This window comes from Suncus etruscus, chromosome X (genome assembly GCF_024139225.1).
Source record: "Suncus etruscus isolate mSunEtr1 chromosome X, mSunEtr1.pri.cur, whole genome shotgun sequence".
NCBI lineage: Eukaryota > Metazoa > Chordata > Mammalia > Eulipotyphla > Soricidae > Suncus > Suncus etruscus.
The window spans coordinates 73,593,534-73,611,230 of NC_064868.1; the positions used below are offsets into that span (position 1 = coordinate 73,593,534).

At 41.8% G+C, this 17,697-nt stretch overlaps 1 protein-coding gene across 1 annotated transcript in view; it reads left to right on the plus strand.

The window, feature by feature from the left end:
• Positions 1-17,697, plus strand: part of FHL1 (four and a half LIM domains 1) — a 59,134-nt gene that overhangs the window by 27,157 nt on the left and 14,280 nt on the right. The window contains exon 3 of the mRNA XM_049766628.1: positions 8,975-9,120. The gene's annotated coding sequence lies outside the window, so the exon portion shown is untranslated. The remainder of the gene's footprint in view (positions 1-8,974; positions 9,121-17,697) is intronic.

Below are 17,697 nucleotides of genomic sequence, written 5' to 3' on the forward strand. Positions count from 1 at the left end.
AACATATCTGAGGAGGCAGCCTCTAAAATTTCTAGCTGACACTGGGGATATAGTGCAAATGACCAGAGCTCATACAATTCAATCTCTTATGTTGCTCTCAACCCCCACTGGCCAAGACCCAAAACACTAAGCTTGGAGAAGCCCTCAAGTCCCGTATAATGGGTATGACACTCAAATAAAAAAAATTCCAAGTAAACCATATTTAACTGTATTTGAATTATTTTATTAACAACTGGAGACCATACATCCGAGTTCATTTTATTTATTTATTTATTTATTTATTTATTTATTTATTTATAACAAACGGCTTTGTTATATTGCTTCCTATTCTGTAAGGCATGGACAGTAACCTCTTTCATTCACTATTTCCACAAATCTTTTTCAGAGATGCATTTTCTTTTCAAAAAAAAATGTAGTCACCATGATTGATAACATTCTCAATAATAGGGTTTCATACATAGAATGTTCCAACCCACACTCTTTCTCAGAGTGATCAAGTATTTCCCTCCACCCTCTCACTGCCATAGTAAGTTCTGATTTCTTACTGTAAATGTTCCATTTAAAACACGTAAAAGTGAACGTGACCATGCTTATTGCCAACTCTAGATTTATGAGTCGGACAGGTGACAGTGGTTGAGCTGCTATTCTTAGCAAGACCTTGTCCCCTTCTCTAGGCATGACACTTTGTCTTTATAATGTCTCTGTTTAGCCACCCACAATACCTGTAGTCTTCATGAAAACACTATAAACCTGGTTTATAGAACTTTGAGGAGTTGATGGTAGAAAGTGTTCAGGGGATTCAAAAGATCATGGAGATATGATTTGTCTTTTGAATGATAATCTTAACATATTACTAATTACTACATTTAGAATGTTACTACTCTGGAGGGAATTGATATTTGATATTGTTGCCCTGTGTGTTCTAAGTTACCATAATAACAGTAGGGAAATAAACCCTGGTCTGGCTGGGTGACAAAGGGATTAACTCACTTCTTTGAGTTGTTGCTAAATCTCTCCAGCCTTTTAGACAACAGAAACAAAAGTGTTTCTTGTCTTATTTAATTTTTCTAGAATAAAGTTCTCCTAATGAAACTCAGTTTAAAATTTTTGTGGGCACCTTTAAGTTATTCTCATTATGAAGAAGCATGCCAGTTAAAAGTGACTAAAATTGCCCTCAACAAATATGTAAGAGTATGCTTTTGATTTTTAGATCAAAGGAAAGAACCAAGATTATGTAGAGCATGCTTATTATACATTTGTTCTCAGCTACTTGTGCCTTTGCTGAGAATGAAATATTTGCTAAAATATCACTAGGTCTAAATAAGACTATGTAAAATAAAATGACTCATATTTTCTAAGGTCTATATCTGTTAAAGTTTAGCCTAATATATGCCTGTGTCATGTATGTTGGAGAGGAAGAGGAGGAGGGAGGAGGACAGAGAGAAACAACAAAAACTATTTTGGAGATTGCCTGTCTCTCCACAATGATTTGGTAGTGGATTTTATAGTGATGTTTATGAAAATATTATGTAATATGGAAAATTAAATCTAACTGAAAAATCAGAAGAAAGTGCACATTGAGTTAAAACCAATTTTTTTTTGGATTTTTGGCCACACCCGTTTGATGCTCAGGGGTTACTCCTGGCCAAGCGCTCAGAAATTGCCAATGGCTTGGGGGGACCATATGGGACGCCGGGGGATCGAACTGTGGTCCTTCCTTGGCAGACACCTTACCTCTAGCACCACCTCGCCGGCCCCGAGTTAAAACCAATTTTAAATATATATTTAAAAGTAGATATTTCCTACTTTATATAATCTATATTATATATTTAAAAATGCTCTCCTGTTATAAACATATCAGAATACCTCTCAGTTTATACTGTCCTTGATTATACATGTAATTTGAAATAGTTCTATTGGGAATGCAAGAGAGGGTTTCATGCCACTATTTTATAGGTGAAAATGAAAATGATCCAGCATTATAGCTGGTTTCTTTTATAAGGGCTATATCCAGCAGTACAAAAAGGGATGTACATGTGGTACTGGGGGTGGAACTCAGGGCTCTGCATGTGCTTGGCATGTGCTCTATCTACCACTTGAGTGTTTCCCTGGTCCCCTATCTGAGACTTTTTATTCCACATATGCTCCTTTCCCTGGGTTACAGAACAGTAATGCCAACCAAATATCCAGGGGGGGTTTAAACTTGTTTTTTTTTGTTCCTTTAAGTTGTGGTGGTGATGACAGGTGATGCCAGTAGCAATGTATGGCAGTGCCAGGGCGTGAACTCTGGTCTTCACACATGTGAGGCAGGCGATTTATATAGGTATTTCCATTTATTTGTGACATGAAACGAGCATTTTAGAATTAATTCTAATTAAGATTTGTAGAGGATGTTATTTATTGGACTTTTGGGTTTTTTATTTTTTTGAGCCATATGCTGCAGAGGACTACTCCTAGCTCAGTGACTGGGGATTGTAATGTTCAAGGAAGTATGTGGTATTAGGGAACAAGCTTGGGGTGCCCGGATTCAAAGCACATGATCCAGTTCTTTCAACTCTTCAGCCCTATAATTTGTGAATTTCAATAATGGTCTTCAGGCCAGAGTGATAGCACAGCTAGTAGGGCATTTGCCTTGCACATGTCCAACCCGGGTTCAATCCCCAGCACCCCATATGATCCCCTAAGTCTTCCAGGAGTGATTTCTTAGCGCAGAGCCAGGAGTAACTCTTGAGCACTGCCAAGTGTGGCCAAAAAGGTGGGGGGAAGGTTCTGGTTTGCTACATAGAATTGTTAGCACAACGTGATCAAAGAGACATATTTCAACTTCTGATAAAAACAATGTACCTTTGAGATGATTTGTGAATATAAGCTGATTTATCACCACCAACCAACCTCTTTTGCCGAAATCCAAGGAGTTCATTATTTTTTGAAATGGTCAACTGTGAAAGTGGAGTGGGAGGGCTAAGGCACACTTCTTTTACATATTGAGCTATAGCAACAGAGAAGATACACCCTAGGTTTGGCAAATCAGTGACAAAAAGATTTCGAGTAACCTGGTTTCAGTTAGCTAGGCAATCTTGCCCAAAGAAGCGTCCCCATTTCAAAAACACCTTTCCTTTAGAGACCACCACCAGCCAGCTTGTGCTTTAAACAAAGAACAGGCTCAGGCTTAATTTATGGCTCAGAGTTGAAAAGTCCCTAACTGATCTTGATAACAAACGAGTTTTGGGACTTGGTTTTCCCAGTATGCAGTTTGAAGGTCAGCCCCATGACTCAGAACCACGCATGGCATTGGTGGTATTCCTCAGTCATGATGTGCCAGCTTAGTCGTCCAGAAGGGTCTGTGCCCAGCTCAGATTGCTCCATTATAATCCCCCACTGATGCTACCCTTCCTTTTTTAAAATAGATCAGAAAAGAACATGAGCCCTGGGAAGTCAAAGACCATATGTTTTTATAACTTTGCAGCCTAAAGAGTTGACCAACATGAATTACTTCTTTAATTTCCAGAACTTGTTTCTTCATTGCCCCTGCATATGTGTATACCTGTGTTCTTCATCAGTGTTTAAACAAAGGCTTTGCTAAGTTGGTCATTTGGCATTTCATTGGAGAAACCTTAAAATGAGTGGTAAAGACTTGGATTCAAAAGTCACTTGGGTAGCTTATTTTGGGGGCAGTCACACCCATGATGTTCAGGACTTACTTCTGGCACTGTGCTCAGGGATCACTCCTGGCAGGGCTTAAGGAATCATGTGGGCTACTGGGGATTGAACATGGGTCATCTGCATGCAAGACATGGGCTCTCCCCACTTTGCTATTACTCTGGTCCCTTATTAGCTGATTATCTGGGTAGTTTATTAGCTGACAGACACCTTAGCATAGTTGCCATGGGATTTCCAGAGGGCATCTTCTCCACATCAATAGAAATAAAGGGCCATCCCGGCAAGCTCCACTGGGTGCTTCTTGATGACTGGTGAGCTTTATATCTTTTTCCTCTTTCTCCCTCTTTTCACATTTAGATCAACGTAGTTGGAGAGTACAGATGGCCTCTGTAGGGTATTATATAAAGACAGTCAGAACAAACTAACTTTCTGCTTTTTAAATTCATATGTTTTAGGCTAGGGATGTGGCTGAGTGATAAAGCACCAGCCATGTGTGTCTATGTGTAAAGGCCCTGACCCCACATGATTCCCTGAGCACCACTGATTGTGACCTCCTAGACCTAGACAAAAAGCATTCACATTAGTTCAATTCATTGTGTTACATTTGACATATTTCTTCCAATGTTGTTTGCAATAATAAGAGATTGGAAACAATTTAAATTCCTGCCAGTGACAGTTAGTTGTGGTGTATCTCCACAACTGAATAATATATGTATAGGTTTGGAGTGATTTTAATGTTTGCTTTGGTGCTGTGGATTGAATCCAAGGCCTTGTATATGCAAGACAAGAGTTCTACCACTGAGTCTCCTCCCTGGCTTAAATATTATGCATATCTTACCAAAGTAGAAGGCTCTTGTATGCTAACATGGAAAGTTCTTGAAATATGTGATTAAATAAAAAATGCTAGGTGTACAAAGAGCATGTAATCACTATTATGTTTTTCACAAAGGAAAAGAACATGTATAGAGGGGCCTATTTTTCACATGTTCCTAAACACAACACTCGGATAATTGATTACTGATGGACAGGAGCAGTGGGTGACAATACGGGAAAGACAACTGTTCACTATACTACACTCTTTCATAACTTTGCAAAATTAATGTGTTTTAAGTAATAGGCCAATGTATAGAAAGGATTTGTTCTAGCAGCATTATTCATAAATGAAGTTGCTTGGGCACACTAACTGAAGAATATATCAACAGTGTGTTGTGTAGCCATACAAGGGAATATTATTTAGCTATAAAAACTACCCAAGTACAAACATCTCCAACATGAATAAGCCTTGAAAACATTATGCCAAGTGAAAGAAATCAGCTGTGATACTTTGTATCATCACATTCATATGAAATATCCAAAATAGACAAATTAAGACAGAAAGTAGATTGGTGGTTTCCAGGGATTGGGGGCAGAGGTTAAGAGTAAGGGAGTGTCTGCTAAGAGATGTGGCATGTCTTTTTGAGGTGATGAAAGTGTCCTGGAATTAGATAAAGATGATGGATGCAAGAACTCATTAATATGGTTAAGTCACTGAAGCATGTATGGTTGTTATAAAGGGTGATTCATTGTGGCTAAAGTGTATCTCCATGAATGTGAAAAAAATAACCAACTGAGGTGAAGGTGTCAGAGAACTAGCTCTATAGGCTGGAGCATATGCTTTGCATGCAAGAGGACTGAATTCCAGTCCTAACACCACATATGATCTCCTTAGCACCAAACCAGGAAAACCCCTTGAGCACCAATGGTCATGTCCTCCTAACCTCCACAAAAAAAGAAAAACAAATCACTTTGGAAGTCATGAACATGGACACTTTGAGTCATTGTGAGAAAAACTTGTTTAAGAAACTTACTGCCTGGTGTTGGAGAGATAGTACAGAGGTTAGGGCACTTGCCTTGCATGGAACTAGCCTGAGTTAGATCTCAGCATCAGATATGGTCCCCTGAGCCCCTCCAGGAGGAATTCCCTGAGCATAGAACTAGTAGTAAAACCTGAGCACTTCTGGGTGTGGCATAAAGATGCAAAAAGAAGGAAATAAACAAAGAAAATTGCTGCTTAAGAAAGGAGTAAGTAAAGGTGGAGATAGTATAGGGATTAGGCATGTACCCAACCTGGAGTTCTATCCTGACACCACATGAGCTCCTGAACGTCACTGGGTACAGCCCTATAGCGAACAGCCTACCACCCAAAACTTGTAGGTGTGACCCAGTTAGTTCCTAAGCATTGTGGAGGTGATCCCATAACCATCTGCCAACAGGTGTGGCTCTGGAAGCCCCAAGAACCTCTGGATTGGCTTTGATAGCCTCTGACACTGCATCATTGGTCTGTTGCATTGAACTGCCTGCTCAGTTGGCCAAGAATCACTGAGGGTGGCTTCCAGGATCCCTGAGCATTGATTGGCTGCTGCCCCCACCAAAAATGGTTTAATTAAGCAAAGACTTAATTTTCTCTTTTTTTTTTGTTTCATTTTTCTGGCCACCCCTGTTTGATGCTCAGGGGTTACTCCTGGCTAAGCTCTCAGAAATTGCCCCTGGCTTGGGGGAACCATATGGGATGCCGGGGGATCGAACCGCAGTCCTTCCTTGGCTAGCGCTTGCAAGGCAGACACCTTACCCCTAGCGCCACATTGCCGGCCCCAAAGACTTAACTTTCTACCTAAAAATATTTTACTTATGATCACTGGTGACTGTGGACTTCATGTTTTAGCTACTTTTACTAACACCCTAGGTCTTCAATTTTAGAGGATAGTATTGGTAATGCAGATAAAGTCCTGGCTTATAGAATTTTAGGCACAATAACAATGTTATGAATGAAGGTCTTTGTATTCTAACAAATTGTGTGTATGGGTAGTGAGGGGCTTCTCTGAGTCCCTGCTTCTAGGACACTTGGCTTTGGGAGTTTCCAAGGGAACTCAGAGACTCTTCTTCACCAATCTGCCCTTTCTGTCCTTCCAGGTAATCCTTGAAGGAACACTGTCCCTAACTTGTCTCCCTAGACCCATAAGCCACCCCCGTTCCCTTTATGGCTTCTGGGGTTGAGCTGAGTCACAAATTTTCAGGAATTTTTCATCACAGGAAAGATGATTAGCTTTGGGAGCTCTGGAGGTGACATCAGGGGCCCTGATAGTATAGCGTCATCTCCCTTGTCATGCTTCAGAGGGGTTGGATCACTGAGGCCTGGGGTCTTATAGGACCATTGCCTCTTACATCTGATCTGTTTAGGGATTGCTGAGCCTTCAGTCTGTCTTCCCAAATCCCTGTACTTTCACCAAAATTTTGATTTGTTTGTATAGTGCCGGGGAGCAAACTCAGGATCTCACACATGCAAAGCAAGTGCTCTACCTCAGGGCTATATCCCAGCCTCTAGAATTCATCTGAAAGTGGAAATGGGATTGGAGGTTGACCACACATTTATCAGGAGCACCTAGTTCCATCCCTTCAGATCTTAGGTGTTGCTGTAATTCTCACAGTCACATCTTCCCCAAAAGCAATGTTATGTCACCGTAGTTACCAAGTTCTTCTTGCAAGTGACCTAATAAGGAAAAGCCTTTTAAATTTATGTCTTTGGTGTTGATTCATTTAGAATTAACTCCCATAATATAAAACCCAAGTTCTGGGTGGAGTTGCTTTCTTCCTAATGGGTAAGGAGCCTCATTCTGCTGTTCCTTCTTTATAGACCAATGGTTAGCCTGCCCATTAGTACAAGCCCATGCTCATTCTGTTGTAAAGTTTACGCATTGAGATGGAACCAACTTGGCCTTTACTTGGGAGGAGAAATGTAGGGGAATCCAATCGTACCCCAAGACTGAATGATGATCTACACTAAACCTACTGGGTCTTTGGTATTTCCTAAAGGAGTAAGAGAGCATACCTTAGGAGTGATAACAGCAGGTATGGCTCTTGTTTTGCACGCAGCCAACCTGGATTTGTTCCCCAACATCCCATATAGTCTCCATGAGTACCACCAAGAGTAATACTTGAACGTAGTGCCAGGAATTACTCCTGAGCATCTTCAGGTGACAACCAAAACACAAAACAAAACAAAACAAATCACAAGAGAGCAAGCTTTTGTTCTTGTTACTTTCCATTATAAACATCCTTTTTTACAGCGATGAGATAGAAGAGATCTCTTACCTGTAGTCAGGGCCTGGTTTCTCTGAGTTGCTGAGACTTTCAGAAGTGCTCTCTGGCACTCACTCCTTCTCAGGACCATGTCTCTTACTGCTGGGCTCCTGGCCACGATCCTGTACTCTTCTGTCATTGCCACATCTCCCCTGGGAACTGTTAGACTTGAAAGATAAATTCCTGCTATACAGGAATTTTCTGCTTGCCACATCCACATTTGTAGAGTGTAATTTGTTAAATATTTGGGAATATATTTTATTTACTGGGTGCCAGATATTGTTCCGAATGCTGAACTTAGCAACTGTTTTATTTGTATGGAGATATTGATAATGTAGGTGCTATTGTTATCCCCACTTTACAGGTGAGACGATTGAGTCAGAAAGAAGTAAAACTTGTTTCCTCACAATCCTAGAGGAAAGGGCAGGGTTGGAGTCCATACATTCTGGCTCCAGCATCCATGCTTATATCCACTTTCATGTATTTCCTGGAAACTCTATTCAAAAAGAAAAACCCACATTCCAATTGGGCCAAATTCCGCAGTACATGTTCTTTGTGAAGACAATCTTGTGAAGAATTAAGTATTGAATTATGTCAGGGGGACTTTCCAAATAGCATGAGGGCTGGGTAATTAGTACTCAGAGGTAATACACTTTATTTACTCTCTTCTAACCCCAGTTTGATACCTGAAACTACCTGCAGGAATGATCTCTGAACAAAGAAGTAGGAGTAGGCTATGAACACATCTGGATGTGACCCAAAATGAAAATAAAGACATTCTGAGTGATGCCTATATACCCATATGATACCAGTGGAACCATTTTTTTCTGATTGCTATCTAATGCAATAACTACCCTCCCATTTTGGCTTCTCATACTTTAAAGGGACACAATGACTTATTACTATTCAGTTCATATTTATGTCTGCATTCTCGCTGTCTTTTTTTTCTGCTTTTTAGACCACACCCAGTGGTTCCCAGAGCTTACTTCTGACTCTGTGCTCAGGAATCACTCCTGGCTGGACTCAGAAAACTGTATATGGTGCCAGGGACTGAACTCTGGTCAGGATCAGGCCAGGCAAGTGCCCTAACTGCTGTATTAACTCTCAGTGCTTGAAAGTGAACAAGGGTTGGGCTTGGAGGTTGCTATGATACAATCTTTAAATGCATGACTTTTTGATACCAATTCTGCCTCTCTAGCTACAGAATCTCTCAGGATCTCTTTGCTGGATTTGTGTTCCTGTTGCTCTGTTCACGTCCTGGCTGCCTGGTCCAGTAAACACGCTGCTCAACTGGAGAAGCCTTGAATCCCCTCACTGGTGCTCCTTGAGTGGCAGCTGTTCCAGGTAGACCCTCTGCTCCTTCATCAACCTAATTGTTCTCTCTCCTGCCTCTGTATCAACTGCTGCATCCTGGTGATCACAATGAAAGGTTATGGTTTCTGACTCAACCTTTGTGAGGCATTGGGTCTCACTCAGCAGTGCTTGGAGTATCATGGCTCTGTCCTCCAGAGTGATCTCAGCAGTGCTCAGTGGACTATATGCAGTGCCAGTAATTGAGATATGTCAATTGCTCACAAGGCAAGTGCCTTACTTAACTAACCCTTGGGCTACCTCTTCCTGTAGTTTGAGAGAACATCAATAGAGTATTTCATTTTCAAATCACACACCTACCCTTTAGTCCCATGAGCTGGATTCCAGAGATCTGACCCCTACTACTATCAAAATTCAAAGACCCATGAGCATAAACTCATTTCCAATATTTACACTGTCATGAAGAAATATCCCTTGAGAGAAGCTGCTTGATAAAAATACAAGGGGGCTATGCCTAAGGGCCATGGACCTGGCACTGCATATTAATTCAGTGAGCCAGTCATCTCCCATGGCATCCTTAGTTTTCTCATCTCTGAAAAGAGGAGATGAGACTAAGAAGAAAGATCACTTCTGGCTCTACTGTAATGTCTTTCAGAAGATTGGACACCTCCATCCACAATCTCTTATAACTTTTGTCCTCATCACCCACATACTGTCCCCAAACCAAATACCTTTTAGGCCAGTGGCCTTGCAGCCAACCAGACACAAGAGCATAATAATCTGGGCTCTCTAGCTTTGTTATTGAGTTTTCACATAATGATACCTGGCCTTAAGAACTGAATCACTTTTCCTACTGACAATTGTATGTTTGTTCTTAGACATCAAGCCCTGTTGCCTAATTAAAACCTTGATCTCCTGAGGTGACACCAGATCACTACGTGATCCCTCTTCTCCCCCCATTCTCATGTACCTAACTCCTGCTGACCCCTGAGTAAATACCACACTCAGAAAGTGCCCCAAACTTTACCCCCAATTCTAGGTCTTCCTTTCTCCTTTTCCTTTATTTCCTATTCTAGTACAGAATTACCTTTAGGTAATGTGGTTAGGGGAGAGTCTGGTTAACTAGTTGAGAACTTAGACCCCACTCCAAAAAGCAGGGCTCATGCAGTATTATGGTGACACCCCTGGTCAAGTTGTTGATCTCAGATAACATTAAGAAAAAATATGTGGGGCCCGGAGAGATAGCACAGCGGTGTTTGCCTTGCAAGCAGCCGATCTAGGACCAAAGGTGGTTGGTTTGAATCCCGGTGTCCCATAGGGTCCCCCGTGCCTGCCAGGAGCTATTTCTGAGCAGACAGCCAGGAGTAACCCCTGAGCACCGCCGGGTGTGGCCCAAAAACAAAAAAAAAAAAAAGAAAGAAAGAAAGAAAGAAAAGAAAAGAAAAAATATGTGAAAAAAAAGAAGAAATATGTGAAAACTTGGTGCTACAAAAACAGTAAAGGAATTAGGTAAAACCTTACATCCCACTGACCCCAATTCAAATCACGAGCACCATGTATGATCCCCTGAGCACTTCCAGGGGTCACTACTGAGCACAGACCCAAGAATAGCCCCTGAAAAATCTTGGGTATGGCTCAATGCCCTCCCCCAAACAAAAATGTGTAAGCTCACTTGTTCTTTCCAACCATGGATACTAATCATCTAGGGTCACATACTATTTTGCATCAAATGTCTATCAAAGGCTTGAAATGTCCATAGCAGGTGGGCTTGGTGAATGCCAGTATGATTGAAAGGGTGTTTTGAATCATGGCACATGGCAACATGGAAATAAAACAGATATATCACAAGTGGGTGGTAGAAATAGACTGGAAGAGAATTTTAACGCCTAAACTATGACAAGGATTTATCCCTACCTGCTTCTCAACTTTATGAAGCATTTGTTTCCCAGGAGTTAAAACACTTAATTTATATTTTGCATTTTCTTTTAAAACCCTGGCTGGTTTCTGTTCCTTTCCTACTATCATTTTTTTTCCTCTTTGGTTCATCCCTTAAGTGCCACTCAAGAAACTTATTTACAATCTGAGGTGTCAGAGTGGCTAGCTTTGGTGGATTGAGGCCCACAGAAATAACTTTGGGATATAGTTGGGATCAGTTCTACCTCTTGCTGTGAATCTTGTAGTGGTCAAGGAAGGGGCCAACTATGGAAACAAGAGACATTTAAAACTGTTACTAATTGTGGAATGACATTTCCAAAAATTAAATGGCAGAGGCCAGAGCACTGTGTTTAAATTCCTTATCTGTGAGTGAGTGCTAAAAGGAAACCCTGTAAGCCTGGCCAGTTGTGAAATGAACAAGTCTCCATTGGAGTAAATTATTATTTTTCAGGGTGCTTTGAAGTCTTCTGGTTCATGTGTCTTATCTCAACTGTAGCTCTTCCCTTTTCATAGCCATCTTTTCTTTGCTTTGAAATTTAGAGATGTTTAGGACAACAAGAATTTCAGATTTGCCTTTTTTAGACCTTCAGTGATATTTTTCCACACATGGGGATTTTTTCCAATGCTCCTTCATTTGACTTTTTAATGTGTATATCCTGAATGTGGCACTGAAAGCAGTAACTTTACTTATCAATAAAAAGGAATTTACAAAGTACTCCTACCACCCTAAAGATTGACAGAAACCTGAGATGGTTGAAGCTGTACTGGGCTCTTTTCTGGCAAGACTACAGAGGGCAAGAAATACTCCAGAGAGCTCACCATTGAATCACATCATATCCTGGTACATGACTAGCTGCTTTCATCTTGCTGTTGGAGTCACTCAGTAAAATTGTTGGTGAAAGGATTAGTAAGAAATTGGACAAAGTTATATTGAATGCAAAAAATGTGCAGTATATTAATAATTTATTAATTATAGGTATGGGGAGATGATGATGAACTGGTAAAGATGAAAGCAGTGAAAGCCCTAAAGATGACCTTCCAAATTATTCTCAATTCCTTGTCCCAGTCCTTAAACAGGGGGACAATAACTACTCAGCAAAAGAAGCTCTACACTACTTGGGAATTTTTTCTTTCCATAAAAGACAGAGTAAAGGCAGAAGAGTTGGCTCCAAGCCAGACTGTGACCTAGGAGCTCCTCAGAACTGGGTCACCAAAATTGTGGGTCACCAAAATTGTGTTTAATTATTAGGTTGCAACACTTTGAGCTTGGGAAGTTTGATTCTTCTAGAGGTGAAGCATGGGTTCAAATACAGGGTAAGAAGTCCCACTAACTCAGTTCCTTCCGAATTTCAACTAGTTCTTTCTAACACTACTTCTCTTTCAACTTGACATCATGGACCTTGTTAAAAGGGGATAGTTATTGATATCTCAGAAGAACCTCATTTATTATAAAGCCCCAAACAAAATGCCACATAAACCTTCAAATACCCTATTTCCTGATCACCTGGAACGATCACCTCAGAGTATGGTCAGTTCCTTTCTGGCTTATCTCAGCAGTTCTTTCCAACAACATCTGGACCAATCATGTGTCCTGTACACATTACCACTATTTCTTTCATCCCTTCTCTCTCATCTGAATCCCTGCAGTTCCTTTCTCAACTCTCTGCCTACCTGGTTCCTTCCCCTTATATTCTCTTTTATCCTTACTTGCTTCAGTGCCAGTGTGCCCTGCCCCTTGCACCAAGTACAAAAGTGTCTTCCCCGAAAGAGATATACATGATAAACCTTCAGTAACAATATTGCAAACTACAGTATATAAAAGGAAAAATGTAAGAGTAATAGAGAGATTAAAAATGTCCACCATGGAGGAAGGCAGGGAGGTGGGCAAGAAGGAAACTAGGAGCTTGGTAGTGGGAAATGTACACTGATGAGGTGATTGGTATTGGACATTGTATGGCTGAAATTCAATCGTGAACAACTTTTTAACTATTTCACTGTGATTCAATGAAAATTTTATTTTTTCAAAAGGGTCCTCCATGGCTTGACTTGCCTGCCCCCCCTAGTTCTGTGCATCCCCATATTTTGAGTCTCAGTAGCTGCTGCAGGCTCTGGAGCAGGTCCATGTCCTCCTCATCTGCCTGAACACACTGTCCTTCTTTTACGGGATGCCCTCTCTTCTGTCTGTACTGAAGTCTTATACATTCTCCAGGAACCAGGTCATCTATCAGATCTATCAGATCTTGCTGGAGTCCTCAAACCTACTACCATCTCTACCCTTTGTTTGGGAGGCCACACCCAGCAATGCTCAGGAGTTACTCCTGGCTCTGCACTCAGGAATCACTCCCAGCAGACTTGGGAGACCATATAGGAGGCTGGGGACCAAACCTGGGACAGCCATATGCTAGGCAAATGCCCTACCTGCTGTGTTATCACCCAATTCTCTACCCTTTTTTGGTCTTTTTGGGCCACATTGAGTAGGTGCTCAGGACTTCCTCTGGCTCTGCTCTCAGGGATCACTTCTGGCTGTGCTCAGGTGCACCGTATATGGTGCTAGTATTTCAACTGGTGTCAAGTGCATATCAGGCAGATGCCTTCATCCCTGGACTACCTCTCTAACTCTGCATTGTCAAGGAGTAGTATGTCTATATATCCAAATCACAGATAGCACAAGAACCAAGTTATTATAACTTGCCTATGAAGGGCACAGGCTGGTTGGTATGAGGTTAACTTGGAAACAATGGTGGAGAGAAATTGACAGTGATGGTGGGATTGGTGCTAGAATATAGTGTTTCTAAAACTCAACTCTCCATGACTTTGTACATCATGGTGTTTTAATATAACTTTGAAATGATGATGATGATGATGATGATGATGATAAGGGTCTCCTCAGTGGTAGTTGGGAGCACAGTGACCAGTCCCAGAGATATTCATCCTAGTAGTTCGGGTCTGATAGTTTGATGCACTGTGATAACAGTGCTGTGAGGAAAGCATGTAGGTGTTGAGGATCAAACTCGGCCTTGAGCATGTAAGGTGCATCTCTCTGGTCATTCTCTGCCTGTGTTAAAGAGGAGACCACAATATAACTTTCTAGGTATTTACACCATATTTTGACTTGAATGAAAGTTATCTATCTATTGGTTCATGTCTTATTCTCAGCAGGCAGCAAAATGTTTTGCTCTGGACCTCTGTTAAGTAAGTGCCCATCATCTAAAATTAATGAAGAAATGAAGGATCAGAGTATAGAAGATAGGGTGCTTTCCTTGCATAGACTGACCCAGAGTTCATTCTTGGCACCCCATATTGTCCCCTGAGCTTATCAGGAGTGACCCACGAATAGCTAGGGTTAAACCCTAAGTACCACCTACCTGGTGTAGCCCAAAATACAATACAATACAATAAAAATACATTTATTGAAGAAATGGAGTGGCATCATCTGTAAGTAGAACCCCCAAGATTAGTCAAAGTATCCCCACTAGGTGGTTGGATGACAGAAATGTGTAAGTAATCCCCTGAAATAAATGGTTCTGGGAGGATCCCATACAAGGGGGACCCGGGTTGATGCCCGCTGTTCACAGGACTCCATATCTCTTGGTTTGAAGAGAGTGAGGGAAACCCATCCCTCTTGGTTGCAGGAGGGTGAGGGAGTAGAAGGATGTAAATATTACTTTAGACATTGAACAGATTGGCTCATGAAACAGCAGCCAAGTTCCACCACCAGTATATAAAGACACTTCTGTAAACAGCACAGTGATTATTAAGGGCATAATTCACCATCCTGGTGTTAATGTGTAACAAAGCTGGCTCCACAAGTGAAGCTGGTGATAGGGTGTCTGCTAAAAAAAGATCAGTGTTTCTGAACCACTGACCCAAAGCTGGCCAGTTACCCACTCTTCCTAGGAGAAATGGGAAATTCCCTCACACAGGGTCTTTTCTTTTGGGGTGCTGTTTTGTACCTTGAGGACCTGGGTTTAGGGACAGATGTCAGAGCAGGCAGTGATCGAATTTAACCCCTTGCTGGTCAATTGCTGTCCAGACATTGATTGGAGGGTCGAGTTTCCAGCTCTTACTGGTGTCTTATTGTCTATTGATAAATTTATGATCCTGAAGTAATTCTCCTGGTTTTGCATTTTCTCCCGTTTCTGGCAAAAATATTGATGCTTATTTTCTAAGCTCCTAAAGCTGTCAATCTGCCCACATTTTTCATGTTGCTTCTCAAAATGATCTGACACCAAAAGAAGCTGATATATTTGATAATACACCTCTTGGTGTGTCACCATGGTAAGCCTCATGGCTTGCATACGTTAGACCCCAGCATCCTAAGATAACAGAAAACAGGCCAGAGAAATAGCACAGGGGTTAAGACACTTGTCATGCACAAAGTTAACCCAGGTTTGTTTCCTAACACCATGTTCACTGCTGGAAGTGATCCCTGAACACCCCCCCACCCACCCACACACACACACATAGAAATGAAGCACTTCATATTGTCTTTCTAAAAGGAAACGTTTGACAAACTTGTAAAATACTGCAGGAGGTAATGTTTGAAAATATAGCGACTCTACCTAAAAATATGCCTCAATAAAATGTAACATTTACAATTAATAAGGGTTAATTAACCCTATCTATGACTAACAAGCAAGCATATTCCCTCCAGGAAAAAGTTTTTTATTATTTAATAAATTTTATGGTATCATTGTGAAATACACAGTACAGAGTTGTTCCTGGTTGAGTTTTAGTCACCAGTACACATTTCCCACCACCAATATCCACAATATTCCTCCTACCTTCCCCCAACTGCCTTTATGGCAGACATTCTTTTATTCTCTCTCTTTTCCTTTTTCCTTTTAGGCACTGTTGTTTGCAATATTGTTACTGAAGGGATATCATGCATATCATTTTACCTCCTTTCATGCGTATCATTTTACCTACTTTCAGCATCCAGTTCTTGTCCAGAGTGATCATTTCCAATTATCATGATCATAGTGGTCCTTTCTCTGCCCTAACTACACTCCCTACTCTTTGTGGCATGCTTCTTATCATGGACTAGCCCTGGACAGAGGAAAGTTTTCTTTTGAGGTGCAGTATTGTTAAAACTGGCCCATGTCCCTGCTACTATTTAAACTGATGCCTGAAGAAGCGTCTGAAAAGGCGAGAACAACACAGTGTTATTTCCCTTCTCTTTCCAATACATTTGTCTTCAGAGGTCTGACTTTTATTGGCGTATCATTTCCCTGCTCAGCAGGAGCTCCCCAACAATCTCAGCTCTCTTTACAATCACTCTTCATTAGATGTTGGAAGGGCTTAAGAATTGTGAGGCTCATTCATTCAGTTGTCCAGGAAGCACTTATTGCCCGCGCAGTCTGTGCAAGGGATGTGAAGATGCCGAATTTGCATCCCTGGCACTCAGCCTGGTGGGGGCTTGCCCAGGAAATGAGTGAATGAGACTGAACCTCCTATCTGGATAGTAAGAAGCCCAGGACCAGTCCACATTCAAGGTCAGTGGGAAAGTTACTTCTCAAGCCCCAGGTGGGACCATATTTTGGTTTCAGCGAAGCTACAGGGCACTGTGGGCTCCTTGTAATTCATCTTGACCACCAAGTGACAATACGGCGGCATCACGGAGACAGAGCTGTGGGCTCCATGCTCTGGGTGACAGCAGAAAATGTTCACAGTCCTTGTCCCTGTGGAGCTGAGGGACAAGCCGACAATAAGTAGGACCTAGTATTTGTGGGAAGGGTTCCCAAGCACTATGAGGGCCAAGCTGGGGAGAGGGAGAGAAAAATAGGGGTGAAGTTGTTAGAGTAATTGGGGTGCAAAGGCACTTGGAGCAAAGCTGTGAAGAAAGTAGCTCTGCTTCTGAGAGGCAGTGTTGAGGGAATGGGTGCAGGGTGGTATCCTAAGACGAGGTGTGGGATATCTGAGGATGCGGGAGAGATCAAAGGGGTCAGGGAGCCTGCTGCAGAGGGTAATGTGTACAAGGTTTCCAGGCAGCCATCCTTGGGCCCTTAGCTTTTCCTGGGTGACCCAGCCTCCAGCTGGCAGATGGCCTGGGAGAGTTTTTCGAGCGGGGCAAGTCAGAGTGCCACCTTCATTTTCCAGCATATCTTTCCTTAGATTGTTCCTGATGGTGAAAATCTGGAATTCCATTGGTGGGACAAAGTAGCTTCTTAACACACACATCAGGGTCATCTTGTCCTGCCATGTTTGTCAGGCTGGAGATAAATGTTTAAAATTGCCCCTTTTGGGGGCCGGAACAATAGCACAGTGAAGAGGGCATTTGCCTTACACACTGGCCAATGCAGGTTCGATCCCTGACATCTCATATGGTCTGCTGAGCATCCAGGAGTGATTTCTGAGTGCAGAGCCTGGAGTATCACCTGAGCCCAGCCGGGTGTCACCCCAAAACAAAACAAAAAGACTTTTTGCCTTCTGCTGATGTTTGAGGAAGACAAAAATAATGCCCTTGATGTCTCAATTTGGTCTGTTTTCAGATTTCTAAACTGTTTAAATTATACTGGGAAGAGTTTAGCTCTTAGAGAGTCGCTGTTCCCATTGACAGCCCCCCAAATGAATGCTTCCTTAGGCCAAAGGCAAGCTCTTTAGGCACAGAGAAGATTAATATGGGTGGCTCAGCGTTAAGCTGTTCTAGAGCTGAGTCCAAATTTTATTCCGGTA